Below are 15,860 nucleotides of genomic sequence, written 5' to 3'. Positions count from 1 at the left end.
TATGGGATTCACAAAGTATTACAGCATTCATAACTAATAAAGCAATCTTAACAACGAGGAAAAAATAGCAATAAAAAAATAAACTAAGCACTGTTGAATTCATACACTCTTCTCAACTCTCATGACTCATAATATTCCGCTCATTAAAATACACATCTTTAAAAATGTTTGTTTAGGTGTTTATATACCACTATGTCATAAAATAAAACATGGTAGCACTGAACCCAATGTCTTCAAGTTACAAGAAAAGAGAACTCGACTAAGCATTATTTTTGAGAGCCAGAGCAGTTCAACAGTGGAACAGTCTCCCTTGGGAGGTGGTGGACCCTCCTTCCTTCAAGGTTTTTAAGCAGAGATTGGATGGCCAAACTTTCCAATACAGTATTTATTCCTAGGAGATCCTTTCACAAACCTGTTCCTTTGAACAGCATCCTCCTTTTCATTGTGGTGTCCAGATCAAGACACAGTACCCAAGTTGTGTGTAGAGTTTGTGTAGAACAAAGTGAATCTATGTAAATCCAGAACAAGACAAGACACAGTGCTCAAGTTGTGTAGAACGGAGTGAAACTATAATCATTCATGACTTGGATGCTGTGCTTCTGTTACTGCAGCCTGAGAGTAGACTATTTTAGCCAGCAATCTCTGGCACCTGTTCAGCTAAGACAACTGGAGAATCTCACCTGTGCTGCTGCTACTGCAAATTTCCCTGATCATGATCATGCATGTATTTCTTTTTTTCTTTTGTATGTAAAACAATCTTTTACATTTCTAGCTTGATTTTGCACTTGTAGCCGCTCCTGTTGAAGCACCCAGTGCCAGCCTTTCCCCCCAATCTTTTCCCCAGGGCGCAGAACCATCACAACAAATATTGTTTAGCAGATTATGGCAAGGACATGGGAGCCAACTCCTAGGGGCCAAGGGTTTTTTGGCACCCACAATAAAATATTTGAGGGGGCTCAGTCCACCCAACGTTAAAGGGCATTTGTAATCAAATGGGGTGCACGCGCTGTGCCATGTGATCGATTATACAGAACGGGACTTACCTGGCCCCCCACAATGTTTTATTCAAGTTAGAATAAAATTTAGAAAAGGGTATGTTAGCTGACTGATGGAGAGATGAACAGGTAAATATCTGGAGAGCGAGAGGGTTATTAGAAATACAGTGGTACCTCGGGTTAAGAACTTAATTCGTTCTGGAGGTCCGCTCTTAACCTGAAACTGTTCTTAACCTGAGGTACCACTTTAGCTAATAGGGCCTCTCGCTGACGCTGACGCCGCACAATTTCTGTTCTCATCCTGAAGCAAAGTTCTTAACCCGAGGTACTATTTCAGGGTTAGCGGAGTCTGTAACCTTAAGGGTCTGTAACCTGAAGCATCTGTAACCCAAGGTACCACTGTAGTGCAAATGCAAAGATTGCAACATTGGTCAAAAGGCCTACAGATTGGGGACAACATCAAAGAGAACTGTGTTGCTAAGGATGAAGTAATCTCAAATTCACCCTTATCTCACACACTTACCTAGAGTGCTACTTCAAAAACAATGGAACCCGTCCCATTAGGGCAGCATTCTTGGCTTCCCACCTGCATATATAGGCATGAACTCTGTGAAGGCATCACATTTGCTAGTTCATCCTTGGGACTCTTTTCAACGGCACACAAGTCTTAGAAGAACCATGAAGTTCGTCTGTCTTTTCTTTGCCGTGGTCTTCCTTGGCATTGCCCAGTCTGATGAAGCCGATGTGCAAAAGCAATGGAGAAAGCTCTTGGAAGACTTGCGTGGCCTTCAGGGCCAAGACCCAGCTTTGCCAGCTGACTATGATGAAGCTTTGAAGGATGAAGGTAACTGTAGCATACATAGGAGATTGCAACATACATGGTGGGTAGGACAGGATTTCATCAGGAGGTTTTCAATCTTTCATTGAACTCCATTAGAAATACTTCTCTTTGGGTGAATCACACACTAATGGCAGTGTTTTCAATGGTGATCAGTAGGCTATACATGCTCTTAGCCATGGTCTGTTTTTCTATGTGCAAAAAAGAGAGAGAGAGAGAGAGAGAGAGAGAGAGAGAGAGAGAGAGAGAGAATAGCATAAAATACTGGGGTAAAGGATTTCCATATATGCACATATGAATGAAAACAGCCTATTCATAAAACATCTCTGAGGGCCTTCTGGCAGTTCCCTCCCTGCGAGAAGTAAGGTTACAGGGAACCAGGCAGAGGGCCTTCTCGGTAGTGGTGCCCGCCCTATAAAACACCCTCCAAATCAGATGTCAAGGAAATATACAACTATCTGACTTTTAGAAGACATCTGACAGCAGCCCTGTTTAGGGAAGTTTTTAATGTTTTATGGTGGTTTTAATATTCTGTTGGGAGCCACCCAGAGTGGCTGGTGAAACCCAGACAGATAGGCAGGGTATGAATAATAACTAAAATATTGATAATTATACAATAGGTATTATATTATGTAAAACTGGTTTGACAAAAATGTTTGGCTTTTCTTGAAAATATGTGTTAGTAGGAAGTTGATTAATTTTCATGAGGGCTTTTTTAAAATTAAGATTTGTAAATGGGACTGTGGTCTAAACCACAGAGCCTAGTGCTTGCCGATGGGAACTTCAGCAGTTCAAATCCCCACGATGGGGTAGCTCCCATTGCTCGGTCCCAGCTCCTGCCCACCTAGCAGTTCTAAAGCATGTCAAAGTGTGAGTAGATAAATAGGTACCACTCCAGTGGGAAGGTAAATGGCGCTTCCGTGCGCTGGTTTGGTTCGCCAGAAGCGGCTTAGTCATGCTGGCCACATGGCCTGGAGTCTGTATGCTGGCTCCCTCACCAAATAAAGTGGGATGAGTGCCGCAACCCCAGTGTCGTCCACAACTGGACCTAACGGTCAGGGGTCCCTTTACCTTTACCTTTTAATAACAGATTAATACGCAAGTAGGATTTAGACTATAATCAGCAGTAAAGCAATGTAGATATTAAGTAAGGATGAAGAAGGATGTTAGGTATAATATACAGCAGGATAAGGGGAAACAAGGAAACCATGGAGGGTTGGAGGGGAAGTCAGTGGTCCCTTTACCTATATAAATGTGCTGAATGGAACTTCATTATTTGCAGGTGGGGTGGTGCAAGATAAACGGAAATTGACAGAGTCACCCACCGCTCATTGTTGGCAATGGGGCCAATAGCATGTTCAGAGAGAAACAAAATCCCTAACTTCTGTGCAGAGTAGCCTTACCCAAACCTGCATAGATTACTACACTGGTGTAACCAGCAACACCTGTGTAGATGAGAGGAAGCTTTTGTTGTTATATCACCATCATTAATTTTATTTTTGTTAGACACTTTTCTTACCTCATAACTCAAGTTACAGGTAGGTAGCCATGTTGGTCTGCTATAGTCGAAGGAATTTTTTTTTATTTCGTTTCCAGTAGCACCTTAGAGACCAACTAAGTTTGTTACTGGTATGAGCTTTCATGTGCATGCACACTTCTTCAGATTTTTTTTATTTTCTCATAACTCAAAACAGTTTACAGTAAAGCCAACTTGAAAAAAATACCCTATAAAAATGAAAACCAAAGCTAAGAAAAAAGAGAAAAAGCTAGACGTATGGAGATGAAATATATCAGGCTTTAATTTGGAAAACGTTTATTTATTACAGAAAAGGAGTGTCCGCTATTTAACACTAAGCTAAGCCCAAGAAGGGAGTGATACCTAATAAGCATGTTAAAGTCTCTTGCTATTATTTTTCCCTGCAGAAGTTGTTCCCCGCCCAAAAAATCCCATCGTATGCAATTCTATGGGGGGCAGATGCCGTCACAGGTGCGGTCAAAGTGAAAAGCTGGTTGGACGATGCTTTTCAACTAGGTCCTGCTGTGTGCGTTTTCAGTAGAAAACGTACTTGAGAGAGATGCAAGAAAGACCGACAGCGTTTGATCGGAACAGAGAAAGAAACCAATCAAGATGAATTGATGCTGAATCATTTCTTTTCAATTAAAATTGAGTTTGCATCCAATTCAGTGTATATATGGTGTTTCATTCTTCCTCAAAGCACTCAATCACTCATCGCTGTCACTTGCACTGAACTACCACTGCTGCTGTAACTACTTCTACAAATTCTCCCAATGCCCCAAATTATCCACAACAGTCTGTTTTCTTGATTTTTTATTATATTTCTAGGTAGCTTTTCATTCACATGAATCGCAAAGCAAATAACAACCACAATAACAATAATAAGGCCTTATTTAAATGCCGCCCATCTGACTGGATTGTCCCAGCCACTCTGGACTGCTTCCAACAAATTAAAGCACAGTAAGACATCAAACATTAAAAACTTCCTTATACCGGGAGCCTATATATTGCAAACGATAAATAACAATAGAACACCACAAATGCCACTTAAATCATATAGAACAATTAACAAATCATCAGTAAAACAGTTAGTCTCTAAAACACAATTCACAAAACAACCAAAAAAATAAAATAAGCAACGCTGCACAATTACAACAAAAGTTATATTATGGGATTCACAAAGCAGGGGTCAGCAAGGTTTACTTTGCCTGGGCCAGTTCACTCCAGCGGAGATCCCTCTGTGGGCAGGATTGCGCATGTGTGTGAGTGTGCGCGCCTGCGATTTCCGGCATCTGTGTCTGCGCAGACGCCATTTCCGGTGCCGCGGAAGCGAGTCCCCATGCTGCGCTGCACAGGTTTAGCGCAGTGCGTGGGGACTTGCCGAGTGGGTGGCTTGGTTAGGGGGCACCTCATGGGCTGGTTAAATGACCCCCATAGGCCACATGTGGCCCATGGGCCTTAGGTTGCCTATCCCTGTACTACAGCATTCAAAACCCATACATAACACTAACAAAATAGGAACCAAAAAACAAATTAAGCACTTTTGAATTCATGCACAAACGTTTCTCAGCCCCTATGACTCAAAATCTCCCACTCTGTTCAGCTCATTAAAATGCACATCCACATCATGCGCATGGTAGGAACTCCTTTCTGAAGATTTATTGGGTGGGATGTGGGGCAGCACAGGTGAAACCAACCCCCCTCTGATGACAGACAAGCTGTCTCTCCCCCACATTTCTTTCTCTGGAAACCTTTCCTCTTACGAAGGCTCCAAGGGCTGGAGGGTGAGGCAAGGCAGGTGGGAAAAGATATTGCCTGATGGCCAGCACCAAGTTTCTCCCCCCTCACAGTACTTCCTCTTGTAATTTTCCCAAGGAAAAGGTCACTCAAAATTCTCTTTTAGGGGTGTTGTTGTTGTTGTTGTTTGGGGGGGAGAGCAGGAATAGCATCTTTTCGATTTTTAAAAAAAGGATTTCTGTGCCACTGTATCATAAAATACAGGGTAGACTCAACCCAATGCCTTCAAAAGGAGAATCTGACGAAACATTATTTCTGACAGGAAGAGCTGTTTGACAGTGGAACAGTCTCCCTCAGGAGGTAGTGGACTCTCCTTCCTTGGAGGTTTCCATGCAGAGGTTGGATGGCGATCAGTCATGGATGCTTTCGCATTGAAGGGGGTTGGGCTAGATGACCCTTGGGGTCCCTTCCAACTCTACAATAATATGAAACCACCTGTCAGGAGTGCTTGCAGGAGCCAGGCCCTGTGACTGGTAGGGCCTCGCAGGACTGGGGGCTTCCTGAGTTTGGCCTGGAAGGACCAGGTGATGCTTGACAGAAGACTCGTATCACCTGGTGGCAAGGGCCGGGAGGGGTATATAAGACCAGCTCTTTGCCATGGCAACATGCCACCCACCTAGCTGTGCTTTGGCTTCCTGACTCTTGGACCCTTGGCTTCCTGACTCCTGGTTTCCTGACCCTCAGACTCTTGGCTTCCTGACTCCTGGTTTCTTGATTTGTGGACTCTTGGCCTCCTGACCCCTGGACCGCTGACCCTGGACTGCTGCTTCCTGCTTCCTGACCTCTACTCCGGTCCCGATGTACCAAGCCGGGACTCTGACTGCCCGTAAGCCGGACTGTGACACCACCGCTCAGTCAAGATTGATAAAGGCTTAGTGCTTCCTTTTCAATTTAAATGATGTTTGGATGCAATTCACTGGGTATCTCAGAGCTTGGTGTTGATAACAACAAGGTTGGAGGTTTGATCTACTTCTGGGACAGCTGCCATATTCCTGCATTGCAGGGGGTTGGACTAGATGATCCTCAGGGTCCCTTCCAATTCTACAATTCTATGGTTCTAAGACTTTCGCCTCAGAAGTGCATCCCATTCAGTTACATGGGACTTATTCCTAAGTAAATATTGGCATTTTACTCTTCCTCAAAGCACTCTGTCACCTCTAGTTGTCAGCCGTAATGAACTGGGTTTCTATGGGGTGTTAGGGGTGGGATGATACCTCTGTTGGGAGACACATCTTGCTCCTTCTATGGTAGTTTGTCCACCTTTGGTCCCCCTCAACCGTACTCAGCTCTCACCTGTGGATCCTTCAAGCTGTCAATATGTGCCACCCCAGGATATGGCTTCGCCTGGGTGGCCAATGTAGATGTCAGTGTATCCGATGGCTCTCAAACCCTTGGTGGGATTGGGATTTCCTCTGAATGTGAAGACAGGCTCTGGAAGATTGAGTGGACAAGACAAATAGTGGGTCCAATGGTCAAGAAGGCGGTTTCTGTACGTGCTGTAGTGGGAAGCGAGGGGGAGATGGGGCTCATCAATCTGGGAAGGCAGCCCATGTAGGAGAAGCAAAACTCTGATCCTGAACCTCCACTGCTTTGTAGGATATCTTTGGGAGAAGAAAAGGCTAAGGAGTAACCTCAACACAAATCCAAGTGAAGTCCCTAAGATGGTTGGATGGCGCCTTGTACTCCTCCTTCCGGCAACTCCTGCAGCCAAACAGGTACCAAACATATTGCTCAGCAAAGCCATAAAGATAATTAACAGCAGAACGAATTTCTGCTGCTCAGCAAGGCAACCCAGCTAGATGGGCAGGGTACAACAACAACCACCACCACAACCACCACAACCACAACCACTTTATTATTTATGCCCTGCCTATCTGGGTGGGTTGCCCCAGCCACTATTTTTTATTATTAATAAAATATTCCTATGTACAGGATTTGTAATGGGCTGTGTTCCACTGGATTTGAATTTCCACCCTTGATAAGAGTGCAATATGGTGTTTGAGATTACTTTATACTTAATGGCCGATTTATCTTTGATGTTGCCTCTAAATATATTGGCCCTTTCATCAGAATTGCAGCATTTATTTACCTTAACCACCTCCCTTAAACAAACCCTGGCTTCCCATCCCTTGTCCTGTTTCCTCACCATCACATTGCAGACACACCCTAATCAGTCTATTAGTCATTATTTGGGTAACTGAAGAAATTTGCCTTGTTTCTGTAATCGTACCTTTTCTAGATTAAACAGAATCCAATCTTTCAAATATTTATTCTTAGGAGTTTCCCCTCACCAACCTGACCATAATTCTCTGGACAGCCTCTTCCTTTTCAAGCCCAGAACCAGACACTGGACCCAGGTTGTGTAGGGAAAAAAGTGTACAATTTGTGTAGAACAAAGTGAATCTATATAAATCATTTATGATTTGGATACTATGCTTCTGTTACTGCAGCCTAAGATTAGACTATTTTAGCTGGCAATTGCTGGCACCTGTTTAGCTTCTAATGAGCTAAGACAATTAAAATTCTCCCCTGGTCTGATGCTAATGCAAGTTTTCCCGATCTTGTCCCATCCCCCCACTTTGTACTTAAAAGCAAAATTTTAACGTTTCTCCTTGGCTGGATCTAGGCCATAGCTGTCAACGTTTCCCCTTTTTTTAAGGGAAATTCCCTTATTCTGAATAGGATTCCTCGCAAGAAAAGGGGAAAGTTGACAGCTATGATCTAGGCATGTCAAAAAAGCATTTCAGTTAAACGAGTTGTAAACTCTATAAAGGGAAATCACATTTTCACAGTGTTATAAAGCACCTTCTCTTTATGAATGTTGCTGAGTGCGGGGTCGCAGAGGGCGCTTAGGTGCGATCTCATCGATGGCTGCCAGGAGCTGGGCATTCCAGCCCTCAACAAGCTCAGTCAATGAGTTGCCAGGGGGAGCAAGGTCCTGCAAGGCTTGGCGGAATCTATCAGGGTCCATCAGCCTCTGCGGGCGAGCCCAAATCGGCTCACCACCTAAGCAGGGTGGGGGTGGAAAGTCAATCCTGGCTTTCAGAGCGTAGTGATCAGACCATGGCACCTTCATCGAAGGAGACATGATCACATCTATACCTACGCCAAAGATCAAATCCAGCATGTGGCCTGCTTGATGTGTGGGGCCCGAAACAAACTGGGAGAGCCCTAGTGTCGCCATGGAAGACACTAGGTCCAGAGCCTATGAGGAGGGAGTGGCATCAGCATGGATGTTAAAGTCCCCCAATACCAATAGGTTAGGGAACTCCAAGGCCCAGCCGGACACCGCCTCCAATAGGCCTGACAGGGTGGCTGCTGGTGTGCTAGGTGGCCGGTACACCAGCCAGACAGCCAAGCTCTCCTCGGAGCCCCACACTAGGCCAACACATTCAATGCGGGGGATCAATGGCGATGGTAGAGTCCTGAAAGGACAATCTTCCCGGATGGAGAGCAAAGGGGATTTTAGCAACAGTGCAAATATGAAGATTGCAACACTGAATAGATTGGCCAACAGGTTGGTGGCAACATCAAAGAGAACTGTGTTGCTAAGGATAAAGTAATCTCAAATGCCATGTTCACCCTTATCTCACACCCTTATCTAGAGAGCTACTTCAAAGACAATGAAACCTGTCCCATTAGGGTAGCCTTCTTAGCTTCCCACCTGCATATATAGGCACAAACTCTGTGAAGGCAACACCATTGCTCATTCATCCTTGCGACTCTTTTCAGTGGCACACAACAAATCTTAGAAGAACCATGAAGTTCATCTGTCTTTTCTTTGCTGTGGTCTTCCTTGGTAGAGCCCAGGCTGATGAAGCCGATGTGGATCAAGGGGAAGAGCAAGACTTGAATGGTCCTCAGGACCAAAACCCAGCTTTGCCAGCTGGTTATGATGAAGCTTTGAAGAATGAAGGTAATTGTAGCATACATAGGAGATTGCAACATATATGGTGGGCAGGACTGCATTTCTTTGGGAGGTCTTCACTCTTACATTGGACTCAGTTAGATCATGGCTGGATCATGCACTGATGGCAATGTTTTCAATGGTGATCAGTAGGCTGTACATGCTCTTAGGCGTGGTCACCTCACACATTACATAAAGGTAAAGGTAAAGGGGCCCCTAACCATTAGGTCCAGTAGTGACCGACTCTGCGATTGTGGCGCTCATCTCGCTTTATTGGCCGAGGGAGCCGGCATACAGCTTCTGGGGCATGTGGCCAGCATGACTAAGCTGCTTCTGGCGAACCAGAGCAGCACACGGAAACGCCGTTTACCTTCCCGCTGGAGTGGTAGCTATTTATCTACTTGCACTTTGATGTGCTTTCGAACTGCTATGTGGGCAGAAACAGGGACCGAGCAACGGGAGCTCACCCTGTCGTGGGGATTCGAACTGCCGACCTTCTGATCAGCAAGTCCTAGGCTCTGTGGTTTAACCCACAGTGCCACCCGCATCCTCACACATTACATAGACGCCCACAAATATGTTCCTGAAGAAATGCTGAGTTAGACCCAAGTAGTTTACCTCCTTTTCTCCAGTGTTGAAAATTTCCAGCTGGGCCTCCTAGGATTGGAGATGGACAGCCTGCTCCCAGATTTTGATTTGAAAGAAAGCAAAAAGTCCAAGAAGGAATTTAAGGTTTCAAATAAGAAGCCCAAACAACTAAACATGTAAGTCCTGATTCTGGTTGAGCTGATGATGGCTTCTCAGCACACGGAGGAAACAAGGGAACTGCTAAAGGAGCAAGCTGGTTTGCTCCTGAGCCTAGCCTAGTCCAGCAGAGAGATCTCTTGGTCTGCAGCTGCTCCTGTTGCCTTATCTCCTGCTTGGGAAGTGCTGAGTACAGGACTTGCAATAAGTATTCTGCAGCCTTCCTAAATTCCAGACAAATAGCTGTTGGATGCCTGGGAAGCCTTGTGCAAGAGAATTTGACTTGATGCCTTTATGGGCCCTGGAGTTGAGTCTTCCTTGCAAACAGAAAGCTCCCTGCTGCATGCATTATGCTGAACATGAATGATGGTAGCAACAGGTCCAGGAAGTGCAGCATGACTTTGTGCTGTGGGTTTAAATGCATGACTCCCACCTTACTTTTGACATGCCTTCCCCTCCACATGCAAGTGATGCAAACAGGCAGCATGCTGCAGTGGTCAGTGTGTTGGGTTCAAATCTTCTCTCACCCATGAAGCTTGCTGGCTGACCTTGGGCCAGTCACTCCCCCCACCCCACTGTAGCCAAGGATTGTTGTGAGTATAAAAGAGGGGGAACCATTTACGCTACCTTGAGCTCCTTGGATGAAAATGGGGGACCAGAAATGCCATAGTGAATAATGGGGGTGGTGTAAAGGGGCTTTCCACTGTTTGCTTCTCTCTTCCTCCACCTTCCATCCAACCAACCAACCAACCAACCAACCAACCAACCAGGTACCTGCTGGCTATGGAGAAATGAAAACCAGAGAAATCAGAAAGGCAAAGTGCGATGAATGAGTAGATGGCTACTCAATGGGGACTGGTTATTACAGAGTCTGTTTGTTTCATGATGACTAGCAATGAGAAAGGGCTCCATTCATAAAAATTTCCCATTCATCCCCAAAACAGATGTTCGCAACCAGTGTTATGCATAAAGATAACATTTCATTTCATTTCTGCTTTGTGCTATACTTCCGTGTAACATGTTCCATGCAATGGGACTGTTTTTCTCTGTACAGGAAACATGCAACGGAGGAATGGTACCGGTCAATGTAAGAGTGGTGGCCATAAATACTTTTTCGGCATCTGCCCTTGTGGATCTGTGCCCCCTGGAAAATGCAGTTCTTTCGAGAGCTGCTGTAAAGGTGAAGTCTGTGTTCCTCATTAAGACACCTCGTGCTTATTAGTAGATGTCTATTACTGCAAAAATGGGGTAAATAGGTCACCTGCCTGCACACAGAATCATAGAATTGTAAAACTGGAAGGGACCCCAATGGTCCTTTAGTTCAAGTCCTTGCAATGCAGGAATCTCAGCTAAAGCATTCCATTCAGAAGTTAAATGGATGGCAACCAGATATTTTGGGTTGTGCTTCCCAACGGTGAATGGTGCCCATTAGGGCTGGTAAGGAGGAAAGCAGAGAGACCTACAGTATCGTACTTTCCTCTAGTTGATGTAGCAGAAAGCACAGATCAGACAAGAACAAGAGGACTTCAAGAACCCTGCCCCAAAGGGGAACCGGAGAGTTCTGTAAAAAAATTTCTTTTTTTTTTAAAAAAATAAATTTTATTAAATTCTTGCAAACTACATCAGCCAAGACATACAAACATTTAAAAGGTAAAAATAAAGAAATAGAAAAAATAGAAAAGAAAAAGAATAGAAAATAGTATCAGATTAACACATATTAACATAAAAGAAACAAACTTACAGACGTTACACATTGGCTTCCTTCCATCTCGATTTAGGTTAGATAAACTTATAACCATTCTGCAGTTGTATTATAATAACTCTATACATCACAGGTTTTAAATTCCGTCCACTGTTATTTTTTTAATTCCCAAATTACCTTCAATATAACTTAAAAATTTATTCCAATCATTCTTTAGTTTTACATTTTTTTGATGCCTGATCCTCTGTGTCAATCTCGCTAACTCTATATACTCAAATAATTTCGTCCGCCATTCTCTAACCGTGGGGATATTAGGGGTTTTCCAGTTTTGCGCTAACAGGATCCTAGCCGCCACCGTTGCGTATTGGAAGAATGTTTGATCTTCGCTTTTGATCTCCTCTCCGATCATACCTAAGAGGAACGCTTCAGGTTTTTTTGGGAAAGTGTATTTCAATATTTTCTTTAATTCATCATAAATTTGTCCCCAAAATCTTTTCACCTCATCACAAGTCCACCACATGTGGAAAAAATTACCTTCTATAGTTTTACATTTCCAGCATGTGCTATCCCCAGTCTTGTACATCTTCCCCAGTTTTGCCGGGGTGATGTACCAACAATACATCATTTTTTCTAAGTTTTCTCGGAGAGTAGCACAGGCCGTGAACTTCATACCACTCCTCCAAAGTTTCACCCATCTGTCATGTTCCAGGTTATACCCCAAGTCTCTAGACCATTTGACCATGACACCCTTCACCTTTTCATCTTTAGTTTTCCAGTCCAGCAATTGATTATACATTTTGGAAAGAAGTTTAGTATTGCTTTCTAGGATTTCCACCTGGTATCTGGACTTTTTTTTCACTCATCCCTGTTTTTTTATGGTCATACCACAGCGCACAAATTTGGTGAAATTGTAACCAACCAACTAATTTGTCCTTTAACTCTTCATACGGTCTAATTTTCCACCCCCTTTCTGACTTAACTAAAAGATCTTCATATGTCCATCTTTCACCCTCTAGATTTAATTTTTTAGTTGTTAAAATATCAATTGGTGAAAGCCACCAGGGGGTATCTTTTTCAATGAGCTTTTTGTTCCTGTTCCAAACTTCAATTAACGGACCTCTAATAATATGGTTAGAGAACTCTTTATGAACTTTTCCCTTGTCATGCCACAAATAGGCATGCCAGCCAAATCTAATGTTAAACCCCTCCGAATCTAACAAATCTGTAAAAAAAATTCATGTGGTCAGAAGCTAGACCTTTCAAGAGCTCTGTCTTGCTTCATTTCTGCCCCCACTTCCTGGGTATTATCCTTATACGGGAAGTGTTAAGAGAAACACAACAAGTTTTGCCTTGTCTACAAAATTTTGAAAACATGTTCATCTCTGAAGTTTCTTGAAGTGCCTCACTTTGGGGCAATCCTACGAGATCCCACTTTCATTCTGGGATGGAAGACTGGAGCAAGCGTAACCCAAGGAGTCTGCCCATAAGAACAGCTACACGCATTTTAGGATAGTTACATAGGAAACCACATGGGAGAAGGGGTGTGACAAATTTGCTCCCCCTGGAGGGGTGTATGGCATTGTTTTTTCTTGTGTGTGTGTGTTTGTATGGTTTACAAAGAAAAATGCAAAGATGGTTGTCATTTTTTTTTTGTCAAAAATATTACCGGTAATCTAGAGGCAAGAAGGAAAAATGTATTGCATAAAATATGGGGGCAACGCATGTCTAAATATGCACATATTAATGAAAATGGCATACAATAGGTACCATATTGTGTAAAACTGCTTTGAAAAAAGTCTGTCTTTGCTTGCAAGTATGTGTTTATAAGGAGAAAGTTGATGAATTTTCATGAAGACTTTTTAAAAAATAAAATTTGCAAACTAGTATAGAAATGTGGTGAATGGAACTTTAATTTTTGCAGGGGGTGGAAAGTGAGCACATGAGAGAAACTAAAAAAGAAGAAGCAGCTAAATGCATGGAGATGAAATATTTCATGCTTTAATTTGGAAAACGTTTATTTTTTACAGAAAAGCAGCGTCTGCTATGTTAAAGTGAGCTTAACACTAAGCTAAGCCGAAAAAGGGTGAGATATCTGATAAGCACGTTAAAGTCTCTTGCCTTTTTTCCCCTGTAGAAGTTCCCCTCCCAAGTAATCCCATCATATGCAATTCTATGGGGGGGGGGGAGATGCCGTCACAAGTGCGGTCCCTCTGAGAAGTATGTTGGATGATGCTTTGCAACTATGTCCTGCTGTGTGCGTTTTCAGTAGAGAGCATGCGCGAGAAAGAGGCAAGAAAGACCAACAGCGTATGATCGGAACAGAGGAAGAAACCGATCGAGATGAATTAATGCTAAATCATTCCTTTTCAATTAAAATTGAGTTTGCATCCAATCATTCTTACTCCAGGGACTCAATTACTCCTAGTTATCACAAGTGCTGAACTACCACTGCTGTTGTAACTACTACTACAAACTCTCCCAGTGCCCCGAGTTATCCGAAAAAGTCTCAATTTTCTTGATTTCTTAATTTGATTTTATTTATTTTATTTCTATGCAACTGTTCATCCACATGAATCTCAAAGCAGCTTTGAAAGAGCAAATAACAATAACAGAACATCACAAATCATATAGAATGATGAACAAATCAGTAAGACACTATTAACAAAACAACAACAACAAAAAGCAATGCAGCATAATCACAATAGAAGTCATATTATGGGATTCACAAAGTACTACAGCATTCACAATCTATACAACAATCTTAACAGCATTAACGAAACTGTAAAAAAATAAACTAAGCCCTGTTGAATTCATACACAAACTCTTCTCAAATCTCATGATTTCAGCTCATTAAAATACACATCGACATCTTGCCCATTGCAGGAACTCCTTTCTGAAGGTTTATTGGGTTGGATGTGGGGGAGCACAGGGGCCTCTCCTCCCTCCCAGTTCTTTCTCTGGAAACAGCTCTCTTATGAAGGCTCCTAGGAGTGGGTGCTGTTGACAGTTCCTGGCTATCTGCCCACGAAAGCAGAAATGCGGAGAGAAAGAGCTTTTAGACTCAGGGAAAACACCTTACAATCAAGCCAACATTGCTCGGAATAACGCACCACCGGCTCTCTGGCTGTTACTTCCTAGCAATTAAACCCCTCCTGCTGATTATGGTGGCTGCTAAGGGCAAACCGCCTTTGGGCTCCTTGTTGTGCGACATGCAGAGCATTCCTAGTTCTTAGGGAAGGACGGGGGCTCTGGCAAACTCTCCAGAGATGGCGAGTCACTTGGCTGCTGCACAGATCTGACTCCTACCTCTGTGCACTGCTCCTGTCCTTCATCACCCATTATTTCCCAACTCCTTCCTCTCTCCTGTCTCAAAACACCAGTCCAAAACATTATTGTCTCCCCCTTTGCCCTCACTGGAATGCTTCTGCGGTCTCCACCTCTTCTCACCAGCAGTCCAGTCCCTGACAGGTGGAGGATGAGGCAAGGCAGGTGGAAACAGATATTGCCTGACAAACAGCACCAAGTCTCCCCCCCCCCACAGTACTTGCTCTTATTATTATCCCAAGGAAAAAGGGCACCCCAAATTCTCTTCTAGGGGTGTTTTATTTTGGGGTGGGGAGGAGTAGCATCTTTTCAATTTTTAAAAAAGTATTTCTGTACTACTGTACCATAAAATACAAGGTAGGACTCAACCCAATGCCTTCAAAAGGAGATTCTCACTGAACATCAGTAAGAGCTGTCTGACAGTGGAACGGTCTCTCTCAGGAGGTAATGGACTCTCCTTCCTTGGAGGTTTTCATGCAGTGGTTAGATGGCCATCAGTCATGGATGCTTTCGCATTGAAGCTACAGGGAACCCGGCAGAGGGCCTTCTCAGTAGTGGCACCCGCCCTACGGAACGCCCTCCCACCAGATGTCAAAGAGAAGAGAACAACAACTACAGTCATACCTCGTGTTGCGTTTGATTCAGGTTGAGCATTTTCAGGTTGTGTCCTGCGGTGACCCGGAAGTACTGGAAAGGGTTACTTCTGGGTTTCACCGCTCGTGCATGCACATGCACAGATGTTCAAAATGACATCACGCATATGCGCAGAAGCAGCGAATCGCGACCTGCAGACGCACAGACGTGGGTTGCATTCTGCTCATGTTGCAAATGGGGCTCCGGAACGGATCCCATTCACAACCAGAGGTACCACTGTACCAGACTTTTAGAAGACATCTGAAGGCAGCCCTGTTTAGGGAAGCTTTTGATGTCTGATGCATTACTGTATTTTAATATTTTGTTGGAAGCCGTCCAGAGTGGCTGGGGAAGTCCAGCCACATGGTTGGGGTATAAATAATAAATTATTATTATTATTTCAA

The 15,860-nt window shown here is 43.7% G+C and overlaps 2 long non-coding RNA genes across 2 annotated transcripts; both read left to right on the top strand.

Annotated features, from left to right (window-relative positions):
• The first annotated feature begins 1,574 nt into the window (after positions 1 to 1,574).
• On the top strand, positions 1,575 to 4,013 carry LOC308584170. The gene is made up of 2 exons (XR_014006568.1): positions 1,575 to 1,839; positions 3,757 to 4,013. It is a non-coding gene; the product is annotated as an uncharacterized lncRNA (long non-coding RNA).
• Positions 4,014 to 8,828: 4,815 nt separating this feature from the next.
• On the top strand, positions 8,829 to 13,891 carry LOC308584167. The gene is made up of 3 exons (XR_014006565.1): positions 8,829 to 9,062; positions 10,852 to 10,977; positions 13,634 to 13,891. It is a non-coding gene; the product is annotated as an uncharacterized lncRNA (long non-coding RNA).
• The last annotated feature ends 1,969 nt before the right edge of the window (positions 13,892 to 15,860 follow it).

This window comes from Podarcis bocagei, assembly GCF_964188305.1.
Source record: "Podarcis bocagei genome assembly, chromosome: 3".
Classification (NCBI taxonomy): domain Eukaryota; kingdom Metazoa; phylum Chordata; class Lepidosauria; order Squamata; family Lacertidae; genus Podarcis; species Podarcis bocagei.
Note: the sequence above shows the minus strand (reverse complement) of the source record. Positions and strands in the feature narration are given on the sequence as shown.